Source organism: Hylobates moloch, unplaced genomic scaffold (assembly GCF_009828535.3).
Source record: "Hylobates moloch isolate HMO894 unplaced genomic scaffold, HMol_V3 SCAFFOLD_19, whole genome shotgun sequence".
Lineage (NCBI taxonomy): Eukaryota > Metazoa > Chordata > Mammalia > Primates > Hylobatidae > Hylobates > Hylobates moloch.
In genome coordinates, this window is record NW_026652294.1 from 77,961,423 (window position 1) to 77,976,934 (window position 15,512).

The window sequence follows — 15,512 nt, forward strand, 5'->3', positions numbered from 1 at the left end:
CCATGGATAGAGGAACCAGCTAGAAAGGCCCCCTCCTAACTGGAGAAAAGGGCCAGTGCAAGGAGGATAGGAGGCAAGGAAGAAGGGTCACTAGGGAGACTGTCACCCATTCAGAGTGAAACGTAATAGTGCTGGCACTTCTAAGCGTAGGTACCTAGAAAAGAGGAAATAAGCCTTAGGGTTTTTTTTTTTTTGTAGGAGAAATTAACAGTTGTAATGGGACAGAATTAGCCAGAGGTTATGAGGGAAAAGCCTTTTCATTAACTCTAGCAAAATAGAATCTATGAAAATTAAAGAAAAGGAAAACGAGGAGTATATTGGGTTTTTTAAAATTATATATATATATATAATTTTTTTTTTTGAGACGAGTCTTGCTCTGTCGCCCAGGCTAGAGTGCAGTGGTGCCATCTTGGCTCACTGCAACCCCTGCCTCCCAGGTTCAAGCAATTATCTGCCTCAGCCTCCCGAGTAGGTGGGATTACGGGCACCCGCCACCACACCCAGCTAATTTTTTGTAGAGACAGGGTTTCACCATCTTGACCAGGCTGGTCTTGAACTCCTGACCTCATGATCCACCCGCTTCAGCCTCCCAAAGTGCTGGGATTACAGGCGTCAGCAACCGCACTCAGCCTATTTATATATATATATTTTTTGAGGTGGAGTCTCGCCCTGTCACCCAGGCTGGAGTGCAGTGGCATGATCTCTGCTCACTGCAACTTCCGCCTCCCGGGTTCAAGTAATTCTCCTGGCTCAGCCTGATGAGTAGCTGGGATTACAGGCGACAGGCACCATGCCTGGCTAATTTTTGTATTTTTTAGAAAAGACGAGGTTTCGCCATGTTGGCCAGGCTAGGTTGGTCTCGAACTCCTGATCTCAAGTGATCTGCCCTGTCTTGGCCTCCCAAAGTGCTGGGATTACAGGTGTGAGCCACCGCACCCGGCCTAGGAAGGTGACTTTTTCTTTTTTCTCACTCTGTTGCCCGGGCTGGAGTGCAGTGGTGCAATCTCGGCTCACTGCAACCTCCACCTCCCAGGTTCAAGTGATTCTCCTGGCTTAGCCCCTCAAGTAGCTGAGACTACCAGCACGAGCTACGATACCCAGCTAATTTTTTGGTATTTTTAAGTAGAGACAGGGTTTCACCATGTTGGCCAGGCTGGTCTCGAACTTCTGACCTCAAGTGATCCACCCACCTCGGCCCCCTAAAGTGCTGGGATTACAGGTGTGAGCCACCACACCTGGCCCGGCAGATAATTTTCAAAGTGAATTTTATGGACTTTCTGGCAACAACAAAATTCATGTAATGCTATTTTCCTAAAAATAAATTCTGATATTTAGAATTTATTGAGCTTTCCTGTGTGACTTAATCCTTAATGATAATTTGGGAGCGTGGTCTATGGCTGGTATAAAAGGCTGTGTTCTCTCTGGTAGGTTCAAAATTTTATTTATACGCAGATACATACAGTCAGGTTCATTTTGTTTTCAAATGCTCCACATTCTTACTTTATGCCCACTTGATTTGTTGATTTCTGAGGAAAGTGTGAACACAGAGCTGTTCATTTCCTCTCTTGAATTAATTGGGGTTTTCCCTGTATAGTTTGAAGCTCTGTTGTTGGGGCATAAAGACTCATTATTATTACATTTTCTCAGTAGATTACACTTGTTATGGAGAATGAAATGTCTTTTCTTGTCACTTTTAATGATTTTTTTTCTTGAATTTCATTTTGTCTGGATCAGTAGTTTTTGCACTTGATTTTCTTTTTCTCATCTTCTGCATGTAGTTTTTTCATTTGTATTTTACAATGCAGATTGAATCAACATAAAAAATGCAAAACTTTAAATTTTGCATTAATTCTTAAAAACCTACCCAAAAATTCATAGGCTAACAGAACAGACTTTTTTTTTTTTTTTTTTTTTGAGATGGAGTCTTACTCTGTCACCCAGGCTGGAGTGCAGTGGCGTGATCTTGGCTCACTGCAGTCTCCGCCTCCCAGGTTCTAGCGGTTCTCCTGCCTCAGCCTCCCAAGCAGCTGGGACTACAGGTCTGCGCCACCACACCCAGCTAATTTTTGTATTTTTAGTAGAGACAGGGTTTCACCATGTTGGCCAGGCTGGTCTCAAACTCCTGACCTCGTGATCCACCTGCCTCAGCCTCCCAAAGTGCTGGGATTACAGGCGTGAGCCACCGCGCCTGGCCTTTTTTCTTTTTGAAGAGATAGGGTCTCACTGTGTCGCACGCTGGAGTATAGTGGCACAATCGTAACTCACTGTAACCTCGACGTCCCAGTGTCCAGGGATCCTCCCACCTCAGTCTCCTGAGTAACTGGGACTACAGCTGCACACCACCATGCCTAGCTAATTTTTAAATTTTTGTGTAGAGATAGGGTCTCACTGTGTTGCCCAGGCTGGTCTCAAACTCCCGGCCTCAAGCAGTCCACCTGCCTTGGCCCCCTACAGTGCTGAGATTATAGGTGTGAGCCACCATACCCAGCCTAAAAATAACTTTTGTAAAGTATAATTATAAATAATAAAATTCACCTGATTCAAGTGTAGAATTGGATGATTGTTAGTAAATGTACAAGTTGTGCAAACATCTCTGTAGTCACATTTCATCACTCCAGTGAGATTTCTCTTATCCATTTACAGTCATTGGCTATCCTTCCTACCAGCCCAAGGTAGCTACTAATCTACTTTCTCTCTCCAAGATTTGTCTTTCTTGGACATTTCAAGAAAATGAAATGATACGATATAGACACTTTGGAACTGGCCTTCTTTTACCTAATATAATGGTTTTGTGGTTCATCCATACTGATGTGGAATACCACATTTTGTGTATTTATTAACCAGTTGATGGACATTTGTATTGTTTCCATGTTTGTAGTGTGATGAATGAAGCTGCTATAAGTCTTTGTAAAGGCCTATATTTTCATTTCTCTTGGATAGATACCTAGGATTGGAATTGCTAGGTTATAGGGTAATTTTATATTTAATGTTTTAAGAAAGTGCTAAATTGTTTTCCAAAGTGGCTACACTGGCTGGGCATGTTGGGTCACACCTGTACTCCTAGCACTTTGGGAGGCTGAGGTGGGCGGATCACCTGAGGTCAGCAGTTCGAGACCAGCCTGGCCAACATGGTGAAACCCTGTCTCTACTAAAAATACAAAAATTAGCTGGGCATGGTGGCAGGCGCCTGTAATCTCAGCTACTCGGGAGGCTGAGGCAGGAGAATCGCTTGAACCTAGGAGGTGGAGGTTGCAGTGAGCTGAGATCCCGCCATTGCACTCCAGCCTGGGTGACAAGAGTGAAATTCCGTCTAAAAACAAAAAACAAAAAAACAAACCAAAGTGGCTACACCGTTTTACATTCCCACCAGCAATGTATGAGGGGTCTAGTTTTTCTGCATCCTCCACAACACTTATTATTGTCTGTATTTTTTATTACAGTGATCCTAGTGGGTGTAAAGTATATCTCATTGTGCTTTTAATTTGCATTTCCCTAAGGCAAATTAATGATGCTAAGCATCTTTTATGTGCTTATTAATTATTCCCATACCTTCTTTAGTAATCTATTCAAATTATTTGCTGTCTTAATATGAGATCGTTTGTCTTCTTCTTACTGAGTTTTAAGAGTGCTTATTCTAGGCCAGAATGGCTCATGCCTGTGACTCCAGCACTTTGGGAGGCTAAGGCAAGAGGATTGCTTGAGCCCAGGAGTTTCAAGAGCAGCCTGGGCAACATAGTGAGATCCCATCTCTACTAAAAATAAAAAATTAGTCAGGTGTGGTGGAACACACTTGTGGTCCCAGCTACTCAGGAAGCTGAGGCAGGAGGACTGCTTGAGCCTGGGAGGTCAAAGCTGCAGTCAGCCATGATCACACCACTGCACTCCAGCTTAGGTAACAGAGCGAGACCCTCTCTCAAAAGAAAAAAAAAAAAAAAAGAAATGAGCCGGGCACAGTGGCTCACACCTGTAATCCCAGCCTTTTGGAAGGCCGAGGCAGGTGGATCACTTGAGGTCAGGAGTTCGAGACCAGCCTGGCCAACATAGTGAAACCCCATCTCTACTAAAAATACAAAAAATTAGCTGGCTGTGGTGGTATGTGTCTGTAATCTCAGCTACTAGGGAGGCTAAGGTAGGAGAATCGCTTGAACCCGGTAGGCGGACGTTGCAGTCAGCTGAGATCGTGTCACTGTACTCCAGCCTGGGCAACAGGGTAAGACTCTATCTCAAAAAAGAAGAATAGAAAATGAAAAGACAAGCCACAGACTGGGAGAAAATATTCACAAGTCATGTATCTGATAAAGATCTTATGTCCATAACTATCTCTCTCTCTTTTTTTTTTTTTTTTTTTTTGAGAGCGAGAGTCTCACTCCATCACCTAGGCTGGAGTGCAGTGGTATGGTCATGGCTCACTGCTGCTTTGACCTCCTGGGCTCAAGTGATCCTCCTGCCTCAGCCTCCTGAGTAGCTGGGGCTACAGGTGCCTGCCACCATCCCTGGCTGATTTTTAAAAAAATTTCTGTAGAGATAAGATTTTGCTCTGTTGTCCAGGCTGATCTTGAACTCCTGGGCTCAGGCAATCCTCCTGTCTTGGCCTCCCAAAGTGCTGAGATTATAGGCATGAGCCACTTTGCTGGGCCCCTTGGCCTCTTTTAATTTTCTTAATGGTTTCTTTGGAAGTATAAAAGTTTTGAATTTTGATCAAGTCTAATTTATCCATTATTTTCTATTATGTCTTGTGTTTTTGAATGTTCTAGCTAAGAACTCTGCCTAACCCAAAGGAAGACCTGGTTTTGCTGAATATACAGTTGGAGAGGAAAGGATAAGTTGATTGCTTTAGGAGTTTTTTTTTTTTTTGAGACAGGGTCTTTGTGACCCCGGCTGGAGTGCAGTGCTGTGATTACAGCTCACTGCAGCCTCAAACGGCTTGGCTTAAGGAATCCTCCTGTCTTAGCCTCTTGAGTGGCTAGGACTATAGGTGCACAGCACCATGCCCAGTTAATTATTTTTATTTTTCTTAGAGTCTCACTATGTTGCCCAGTCTGGTCTTAAATTTCTGGCCTCAAGTGATTCTCCCTCCTTGGCCTCCCAGAGCACTGGGATTATAGGCATGAGCCACCGTGCCCAGCGTGGCCCTAGGAGGTGACATTTCTATGTGTTGTTGGTTTAGAACTAGCTTTCTGAATGCTTTTTGAGGTAATATTTGAATGCATATCTCATGAAAAATAATTTGAATCTGGTTATCAGTTTCTAATGAGAATAAGAATGGCTAATATTTATTAAACTGGCACTTGGCTGAACTCTTTAAATGAATAAATCTCACTTAATCATGATACCCACCTTCTGGAGTAAGCACTGTTAGTATCACTGTGTTAAAGATGGGGGAACTGAGGACTGAGAGGATAATTAAAGGGGTGAAGTAAGGGTTGTAACCCAGGCAGCCGGAAACGTTAGTGCAAGTATGCTCAATAGTGATGATATACTCACTCCATGGTGGGTAATACTGAAATTTCTGGCTCCAGAATTCTGTGAGCCTCATCTGAATGCACGAGTACAAACCTCCTGATTCTCAGCTACTCGCTGGCAGCTAGCTGTGGGATCAACAAGTCTTAAGTGATTTTTAGGTCTTGCCTGTATAAAAGTTTTTTCTTTTTCTTCTTTTTTTTCTGAGGCAGAGTGTTGCTCTGTCACCCAGGCTGGTACGCAGTGGCACAATCTCATCTCACTGCAACCTCTGCCTCCCGGGTTCAAGCGATTTTCCTGTCTCAGCCTCCCAAGTAGCTAGGATTACAGGCACCCGCCACCACGCCTGGCTAATTTTTTTCTATTTTTAGTAAAGATGGGGTTTCACCATGTTGGCCAGGCTAGTCTCAAACTCCTGACCTCAGTTGATCTATCCGCCTTGATCTCCCAACGTGCTGGGATTATAGGCGTGAGCCAGCACGCCCTGCCAAAAGTTTTTTTCATAGCTCTCTAGGGTACCTACAATTTCTACCTTTGATAGTTATATGTTTTGGGATGAAGTGTGAGTACTGCAAAATCCTTGGTGAAAAATTCATCTTAACATAACATTCCTTTTTTTTCTTTCTTTTTTTTTTTTTTTTTTTGGAGACAGAATCTCACTCTGTCGCCCAGGCTGGAGTGCAGTGGTGCAATCTCAGCTCACTGCAACCTTCGCCTCCTGGGTTCAAGCGATTCTTGTGGCTTAGCCTCAAGCTCCCTGGTTGCTGGGATTGCAGGCGTGTGCCACCATACCCAGCTAATTTTTGTATTGTTAGTAGAGATGGGGTTTTACCATGTTGACCAGGCTGGTCTTGAACTCCTGACCTCAAGTGATCCACTCGCCTTGGCCTCCCAAAGTGCTAAGATTACAGGTGTGAGCCACCACGCCAGGCCCATAACGTTTCATTGAATGTGAATCCAGGCCTACTCTTTCTGAATGATTCTGAATGATTGTCCAACTCCAAGGTGGTTGGAACCATGTTTTCTTTTTGCATGCATTTTAAAATGTGGGCTTCTGGGCTCATGGTCTGTGAAGATTTATCTGTGGAAAAGGCAATCTTGGTTGAGGGTATGGTCCTCCACAAACATTTTGCATTTGCTTCTGCTAGCTACTCCTAAGGGTGTTAACAGCCCGTAACCACTTCTTGACATTAATAATATCTCAGCCCTCCCAGGTAGTTTAACTTCCAGCCCTAAAACTCTGTGAAGATAGGTTTGTGGTTACAAATTCTCATGGAATATGTCTTCCCCATATCTTGTCCCATGCATCCAAAGCCAAGGCCCAGGCAGACAAGCTCCCTCATCATCTTTCTTGGCCAATGGGTATGATTTTCTAGTCCACTCTTTCATTCAGGATGTATCGCTTTGAAAGCCCCAGCTTTGTGTTGGTTATCAATCTGAACTCATTTTTAGGAGAAGCCAAAGGCCTTGTCTCCTGGCCCTGTGAGGCCCTTAAAACCCAAGTCCCTTCGTCACTAAAACAGGTGCAACCCACACTAGGGTATCCAAAGTGTCCATTCTCTTACCTTCAGTTTTTTAGCTGCTTCTTTGTGTTTGACCTCTGGGGATTTCCTTCATTTCTTGCGAGATCAACCATGTATTTATAGGATATTTACAATATTTTATTAATAATGTATAGGTCTTTTGTTTTGGGGAGTTGTTCAAAATATCTACCTTGCTGTTTTGTTGGAAATGGAAATCTGCCAAAAACCACATTTTTATGTCTTTACATTTTCTTCAACACCCAACACTGTATTGTATACTGATTGATTGCTTAATCAGAAATAATGATTGAATGAATATCCATGCTATTCCCAAGGGATAACATATTATTCCATGAAAATATATTTGATTATCATATTTTCATTTTGCACTGACACCAGATTCATTCCCTTAACAGATACAACACGTCTAAGATAGGGGAGATTTAGTGGAAAATAGGGAAGAAATGAAAGACAAGGACAAGATTCAAAAGTCAGGCCCAGGCAGGTCCTTGGTAGGTTAGGGAAAGGGACAGGACTGTCAGGCAGCAGGTCACTGTGATTTCATTAAAGGGAGGGGCTTCTGGGAACCCAGTCCCAACTTTTGCAAATTATTATACGGAGGACAGTTTCTTGAATATCACTTTTTCACTTATAAAGTCTCTAGAAGTTTGATAAGAAAATGTGGCAATGTGTGAACAGAGGTTAAGCTTGCTTTCCTCAATTTTCTTTCTTTTCTTTTTTTTTTTTTTTTTAAGAAAGGGTCCTTTTGGAAAAAGTAGGAAGAGAAAAGAAACTCCATATTTTCTCTTCAAATGTGTGGGTGGTGAGATTTAGAAGGGGCAGACATGTTTACTAACTCTTGGTAAAAATATTTGTTGAACACCCACTGAGTGCCAAGCCGTGTGCTGGACACAGGGCTGTAGCTGGGAACATGGAATGAGGGCCTGGCTCTGTGGTACTTCCATTCCATTTTACAGATAATCACAGAAAGAGATGTATACGTACAGAGTATGAAGCATGTTAGGAATGCAAGTCCATTAAAGAATGTGGTGAAAGAGTATAACCTGGGGTTGGTAGGGAAGGGAAATCAAGGAGCATCAAGAAAGGCTTCTCAGAGGAAGCAGCTCTATGCAGAGATCAGAAGGATGGGCCCGTGTTAGTCAGGCCAATAGCATGCAGAAGAACAAACGGTGGAAGGAACAGCCTGTGTGCAGTTTCTCATTAGTCATAAACGTATGCAGAAAATACTGCAGCTTTTGCTTCATTGTAAGATTACCTGCCATGCGGTGGCATGTGGCGGCTCACTGACTGTTTTCCTTGAGCTGGGCAGCCCGGCGTCATCATCTCAACTTTCAGGATGCAGGTAGCAAGGCTCTGAGGTGCCTGGCTACCTGCGCAGGTCACATATTTTAAAGAGTCATAAGGCTGGGCGCAGTGCCTCATGCCTGTGATCCCAGCAATTTGGGAGGCTGAGTTGGGCAGATCACTTGAGGCCAGGAGTTGGAAACCAGCCTGGCCAACATGGTGAAATCCAGTCTCTAATAAAATACAAAAACTAGCCGGGTGTGGTGGTGTGCGCCTGTAGTCCCAGCTACTTCTGCTTGGGAGACTGAGGCAGGAGAATTGCTTGAACCTGGGAAGTGGAGGTTGCAGTGAGCCGAGATAGCTGCACTGCACTTCTGCCTCAGCAACAGTGCAAGACTCTGTCTTTAAAAAAAAAAAAAAAAGAGTCATAGAGCTGGAGGTTGTGCTCTGGTTGTTTAAGTAGCTTGCGTTTAAAGGGAAACTTTGAAAGGCCCCCAGAAACAAGTGGTTTTCTTTTAGACAGCAGCCTGGCAGCTTATTGGATGCCCAACAGAAATGACTAGCAGTCTCTCGAAATAAATGGCATTTTGAATAGGACAGAGGCTCAGGAGGAAGAGGTCCTAGCGGTAGATTTAACTGCAAGTCATCGTCATAAATATAACTAGCTTCATCAGAGCTGTAATAAGGTTCTTGTGGGTGGAGTGTGCTGGTTTTGCTGTCAGAAATTGAGTAATGCGGTGTTAGTGCCACAGCTATTGACAACAAAACAAATTTCTGTGGAAATTACTTTTAATATTGAGTTACTACAACTTAACGGCCACAATTTTTTAAAAGATTGACTAAATCAAAGAACACTAACTCCTCTCATCATTCATAAAATTAAAGGTGAAACAGCAAACAGAGTTGAAAAACCTACCTAGTCAATGAAAAACACTGCACCGTACCTTTCCCTGTATTTTTATGTATGTATTTATTTATTTTTGAGAGACAGGGTCTCGCTCTGTTGACCAGGCTGGAGTGCAGTGGTGCAGTTGTGGCTCACTGCAGCCTCAACTTCCTGGGCTCAAGTGATCCTCCCATCTAAGCCTCCTGAATAGCTGCAGCTACAAGCGCACACCGCCATACCCAGCTAATTAAAACAAATTTTTTGTAGAGACGTGGTCTCACTACATGCCTAGGCTGATCTCAAACTCCTAGGCTCAAGGAATCCTCCTGCCTCAGCCTCCCAAAGTGCTGGGATTACAGGCGTGAGACACCTTTCCTTTTATTGCTAGAGATAGTTCTAATATGTTCTGCAAAAGGGCCTAACACAGTGTTTCTCACATTTTTTGATATTATTAATTTTTACTCTGTCTTGGCTCAGGCTGCTGTAACAAAATGCCATAGATTGAATAGTTTAAACAATAGACATTTATTTTCTTACAATTTTGGAGACTGGAAATCCAATATGAGGGTCTAGCACAGTGAGATTCAGGTGAGGGACCTCTTCTGGGTTGCAGACCAGTGACTTCTTTACCCTCACCTGGTAGGAAGACAGTGAGAGCTCTCTGGGGTCTCTCTTTTTTTTTGTTTTGTTTTTGAGACGGAGTCTTGCTCTGACGCCCAGGCTGTAGTGCAGTGGTGCGATCTCGGCTCACTACAACCTCCACCTCCCAGGTTCAAGTGATTCTTCTGCCTCAGCCTCCCGAGTAGCTGGGATTACAGGGGTGCACCACCATACCCAGCTAATTTTTGTATTTTTAGTAGAGACGGGGTTTCACCATCTTGGCCAGGCTGGTCTTGAACTCCTGACCTCTTGATCCACCTGCCTTGGCCTCCCAAAGTGCTGGGATTACAGGTGTGAGCCACCATGCCCAGCCTCTCTGGGGTCTCTTATAAAAGCACCAGTCCCACTCATGAGGATTCCACCCCCCATGACCTAATCACCTTCCAAAGCCCCCACCTCCTAATACAATTACATTTGGGGTTAGGATTTATTTATTTATTTATTATTTTATTTATTTTTTATTTTTTATTTTGAGACGGAGTTTCATTCTGTCGCCCAGGCTGGAGTGCAGTGGCACAATCTCAGCTCACTGCAACCTCCGCCTCCTGAGTTTAAGCGATTCTCCTGCCTCAGCCTCCAGAGTAGCTGGGATTACAGGCTTGCACCACCACGCCTGGCTAATTTTTTGTATTTTTGGTAGAGACGGGGTTTCATCATGTTGGTCAGGCTGGTCTCAAACTCCTGACCTCATGATCCGCCTGCCTCGGCCTCCCAAAGTGCTGGGATTACAGGCATGAGCCACCATGCCTGGCCGGGATTAGGCTTTCAATATGTGAATTTTGAGGGAATACAAACATTCGGTCTATAACACACTTTCTAAGGAGAAAATTTATGGTAATTTAATAAATTTAAACTAATTAAAGTTAAACAAATTAAGTTCTATAATAGGAAATTATAACATATATATAATTTAATTTCTCCCTAGTGAGAGAAATATTAAAGAAGAAGATTTTGTCAGGTAGGATTTGACTTTGGAGGGCTACACACCACTGTAATATCTAGGACTTCTTGGCCCCCCAAGAACCAGTTTTAACTTCTGAGAATTTATGGCCTAAAGGAGAAACAAAGAAAACACATACATACACATACACACACACACACACACACACACACACACACACACACACACATTGCAGAGCAGCATTATCTTATAATCTGTAAAGTATTGTACTAAGTGGGGCCTAAATGGTCATTGTGATGTTTATTTTGTTTGTTTGTTTGTTTATTTTTGAGACGGAGTCTGTCTCTGTCACCAGGCTGGAGTGCAGTGGTGCGATCTCGGCTCACTGCAACCTCTGCCTCCCCGATTCAAGCGATTCTTCTGCTTCAGTCTCCCTAGTAGCTGGGACGACAGGCACAAGCCACCACGCCCAGCTAATTTTTTTGTATTTTTAGTAGAGACAGGGTTTCACCATGTTGGCCAGGATGGTCACTGCAGTAAGCATTTTGCCTGCATTATTTGTTTAATCCTCAGAACAACCCTATGAAGCGTATACTACTGTTGTTGACCTTTTATAAATTAAGAGAGGCTCTGAGAGGTTAAGAGCTGTCAGCTTTTAAGTAGCAGAGCTGTGAATCCTACTCATCTCTGTTCCCCACACAGTGCCCAGGCTGCAGCCACTGCAGAGGATAGCATCCTCTGGAAGTGTTCTTAGTATCTGTGCGAATTTTGTCCTTGGGGCCATCTCACCTCTCATTCGCCTTCTCTTCCACTCCTGGCCTGCTCCTTTGTTCCTGTTACCCAGTATAAAACTTATTCCTCCTGAATCAGGGTTGGAAAGCAATCTGATAAATAGTTATTATTGGCTTGGGATTCCTAACATTTGCCTTTCAACAAAGGATACCTGTAACTCCCAAAAACTGAGTGGTGGGATTTGAGCAGCGGGGAGGAATTTCAGCAGGTGGGTAAAGTATTTGGAGGCTATGTGAGTTAGGCTACTGACAGGAGGTGGGTGGTACCCTTAGGTGGGGAATGGAGGAGAATTTCATAAAGAGATAATTTACAGAGGTTCGAGGAAGGTTAAGGGAAACCAACATGGGATAGCAACAGGCTTCCCCGGGCATGGCAACACAGGGAGCCACCACCATCCGACACCTGAAGGGACAAGGAATAGTCCTAGGAACCCAAGAAAGGGGCTGAAGCTTTGGAGAATGCCACCTGGCGGAGGCCGTGGCTTCAGCAGAGACCTGCAGCCAACCTCTGGCCAGCCAGCAGGGAGAAAACCAGGGAAAGAAAGACTCCTACCTTGCCCTTGTCCTACCCTCCTGCTTTTACGGGTACCTCTTATGACCACACGCAAACCGAAGCCAGAGGACAAGGGGCCTGTGCATGCAGTTCATAGAGGCCAGATTTTGGGACACAGCAGAGTGGAGAAGAGGGCACAGGGGACCTGCAGGGCAGCGCTACAGCCCAGCACGGTGGCCGTCTGTGACAGGTGAACACAGGGCCAGTTTCATAAATGAAGCACAGAGGATACCTCAGTTTTCATCAAGTGGCTGGGAGCATAGCAACGAAGGACACAGGGAGCTGGACTGCCTGGCTTGAAGACTGCCCTGCCACTTCTACCTTGGTGGCCTTGGTGAAGTTCCTTAACCCTTCTGTGCCTTGGTTTCCTTATCTGTGAAACAAGCATGATAATCTCTACTCATAGGGTTGTGAAGGTAGAATTAATTATAGCACTTGAACAAGGTCTGACTGAATTAACACCATCCTTATGACACTCCAGGTACAAAGCAGGTAGGAAGAAGCAATGTGCCCCTAGGTACTTACACACTAAGGGGGAGACAGACACACCAGCCCTCACAACACGAGGTTAGGTGAGCTGTCAACTGAGGAGAAAGACTTGGCCGAAGGAGGGGTTGATCCTGCACCTCAGTGGGTCAGGTAGGGTTTTGCAGAGAAGGAGCCTTGAGCAAGGACTTGCAGAATGAGTTGATTTTCAGATGTGCCCAGTACACATCAATTAACAGTTCTGGAACTTTAAGGAAGGAAGGAAGTCCAGTTGGGTATTAAAAAGACTGGTAGATTTGTGGATTGTCAGAGGATAAGAAAGAACTCTGGAAATTAGGGCACGACTAAGCAGTGCAATAAGAATCCAGTAGGTGGCATAAATACGCCATTCATTTGGAGTTGCATTTGTTGTTTTTTTGTTTTGGTTTTTGGTTTTTGTTTGGTTTTGTTTTGGATTTGGGGACTTTCTTTCTTTCTTCTTCCCTTCCTTAAGCTGCCCATTTCACCAACGCTGTTGTTAGCAGTTTTATGTGATCTTTATTTAATGCGATTAGATTTGTCTTTAGGTCAAAGCAAACTATTTGCAATTGATGTAATAACTCAGCACCTCTCCGGAAAGAAGGTAGACTGCTTTGCAAGTATGAGGTCATTGTCTTAGTCCATGTGTGCTGCTGTAACGAAATATCACAGACTGGGTGATTTATAGCCATGAGCCACTATGCCCGAGGTGCTAAGGCCACCTCTTCACCTCTTTTTTTTTTTTTTTTTTTTGAGATGGAGTTTCACTCTTGTTGCCCAAGCCAGAGTGCAATGGGGCAATCTCAGCTCACTGCAACCTCTGCCTCCCAGATTCAAGTGATTCTCCGGCCTCAGCCTCCCGAGTAGCTGAGATTACAGGCACTTGCCACCATGCCTGGCTAATTTTTTTGTATGTTTAGTAGAAACGGGGTTTCACCATGTTAGCCAGGCTGGTCTCGAACTCCTGTCCTCAGATAATCCGACTGCCTTGGCCTCCTAAAGTGCTGGGATTACAAGTGTGAGCCACCGTGTCCGGCCTAAGGCCACCTCTTAATACATAATATTGGTGATCAAGTTTGAACATATATGAATTTTGCAGGACATTCAGACCGTAGTACCATATTTAAAGAAAGGCTGATTCACATTGAGGTGAACCATCTAAACCCAATTTTCATTATATTGTTTTCTAAAAAATAGATTAAAAATTAAAATACTCTCAAGCTTGGCAATGGTGGCTCACACCTGTAATCCCAGCTACTTGGGAGGCTGAGGCAGGAGAATTGATAGAGCCCAGGAGGCGGACGTTGCAGCGAGCCAAGATCAGCCCATTGCACTCCAGCCTAGGCAACAGAGCGAGATGATGTCAAAAAAAAAAAAAAAAAAAAAAAAGGAAGGGGGGAGGGAGGGAAATAATATTATAGAAAGCATATAAAAATATTAAGAAAGAGAAAAAAACAACCTTAACTCAGGTATCTTTGTAGAAAATGCTAGCAATTTGAGGTATTGCCTTCCTTTTTCTTTTTTTAAGAAAATTAAATCACTTATTGATTACACATGATAATAGATGATACAAGCTTCATTCCCATCTATAATTTTATCTTTTTGATAAGATCTATAATTTTATCTTTTATCTGGTCGCATTATTCCATTTAGATACATTGCATAGGCTGTGCTAACAACCATTTTTATAACCACATGATTTTGCTTGATTCCTTTTAACGGTGAACTTCAGGTCACAACAGTAACTATCAGATCAACTACACCAAGATTTCTGAAGACAATGGCATCTCCATCCCAGCGGGTTGTAAATAAATTCCGAACAGAACCTGTCATCACCCTGAAGGAATCCTAACTTCACACTGTTGGGGAAGTTTACCAAGATGGTTTCAGAGTAGACTAACTTTACACAGCACATTTTTCAAAAAGACATTTATTCAGCATCATGATCAGAGTATTACATTTAGCAATCAACAGCATGGGTGCAAAAAAAAAAAAAAAAACTACATTAAAACCCTTTGTTGGAATGCTCTTCACTTTCCACAGAGCAGAAACTAAAATTACCTGTTATACAATTAGTCACAAATACAGTCCTTGAGTGTTTTGCCCATACACATGGGTATTTATCTAAAACATGTCTTCTTTGGAGCAGCTATTGCCTTTCTTTTCCTTTGCATATTTTCTTTTTCTTTTCTTTTCTTCTTTTTTTTTTTTTTGTTTGTTTTGAGAAACATCTCAAATATTGATTTTAAATGATGCAATAGAGACAACATCTCTATTTGTTGCCCAGGCTGGAGTACAGTGGCGCGATCTTGGCTCACTGCAACCTCTGCCTCCCAGGTTCAAGCGATTCTCCTGCCTCAGCCTCCCGAGTAGCTGGGATTACAGGTGCCTGCCACCATGCCCGGCTAATTTTTTGTGTTGTAGTAGAGACAGGGTTTCACCATGTTGGCAGGCTGGTCTCCAACTCCTGACCTCGAGTGATCCATTTGCCTCGGCCTCCCAAAGTGCTGGGATTACAGGCGTGAGCCACCACTCCCGGCCACATATTTTCATTTATTCATAGAAAAACATATAGTAACTGACCAAATGTTATTCTGGGATATGGGGATCTAATAGCAAACAATTGGCAAAGCTCCTGTTATCATAAAGTAAACAAGAAAATGAACGAATAAGCTGAAATAAGGATAATTTCACATTCACCAGAGAAGAAAATTGAACAAGGTGATAAGGAGGCTTGTGCTCTCTTCTTTAGATGGGCTTTCGGGGAAAGCCTCATGAGGGCATGATGAGCCACGCTTGACTTGAATTGCTAGGAAGGATGTGGCACATGAAGAGAGGGAGAAGGGCATTCCAGGCAGAGGGAAGAGCTGGCAGAGATCCCGGGGTGCAAACAAGCTGCGTGTGTATGAGGCACCAAAAGAGGTCCTGA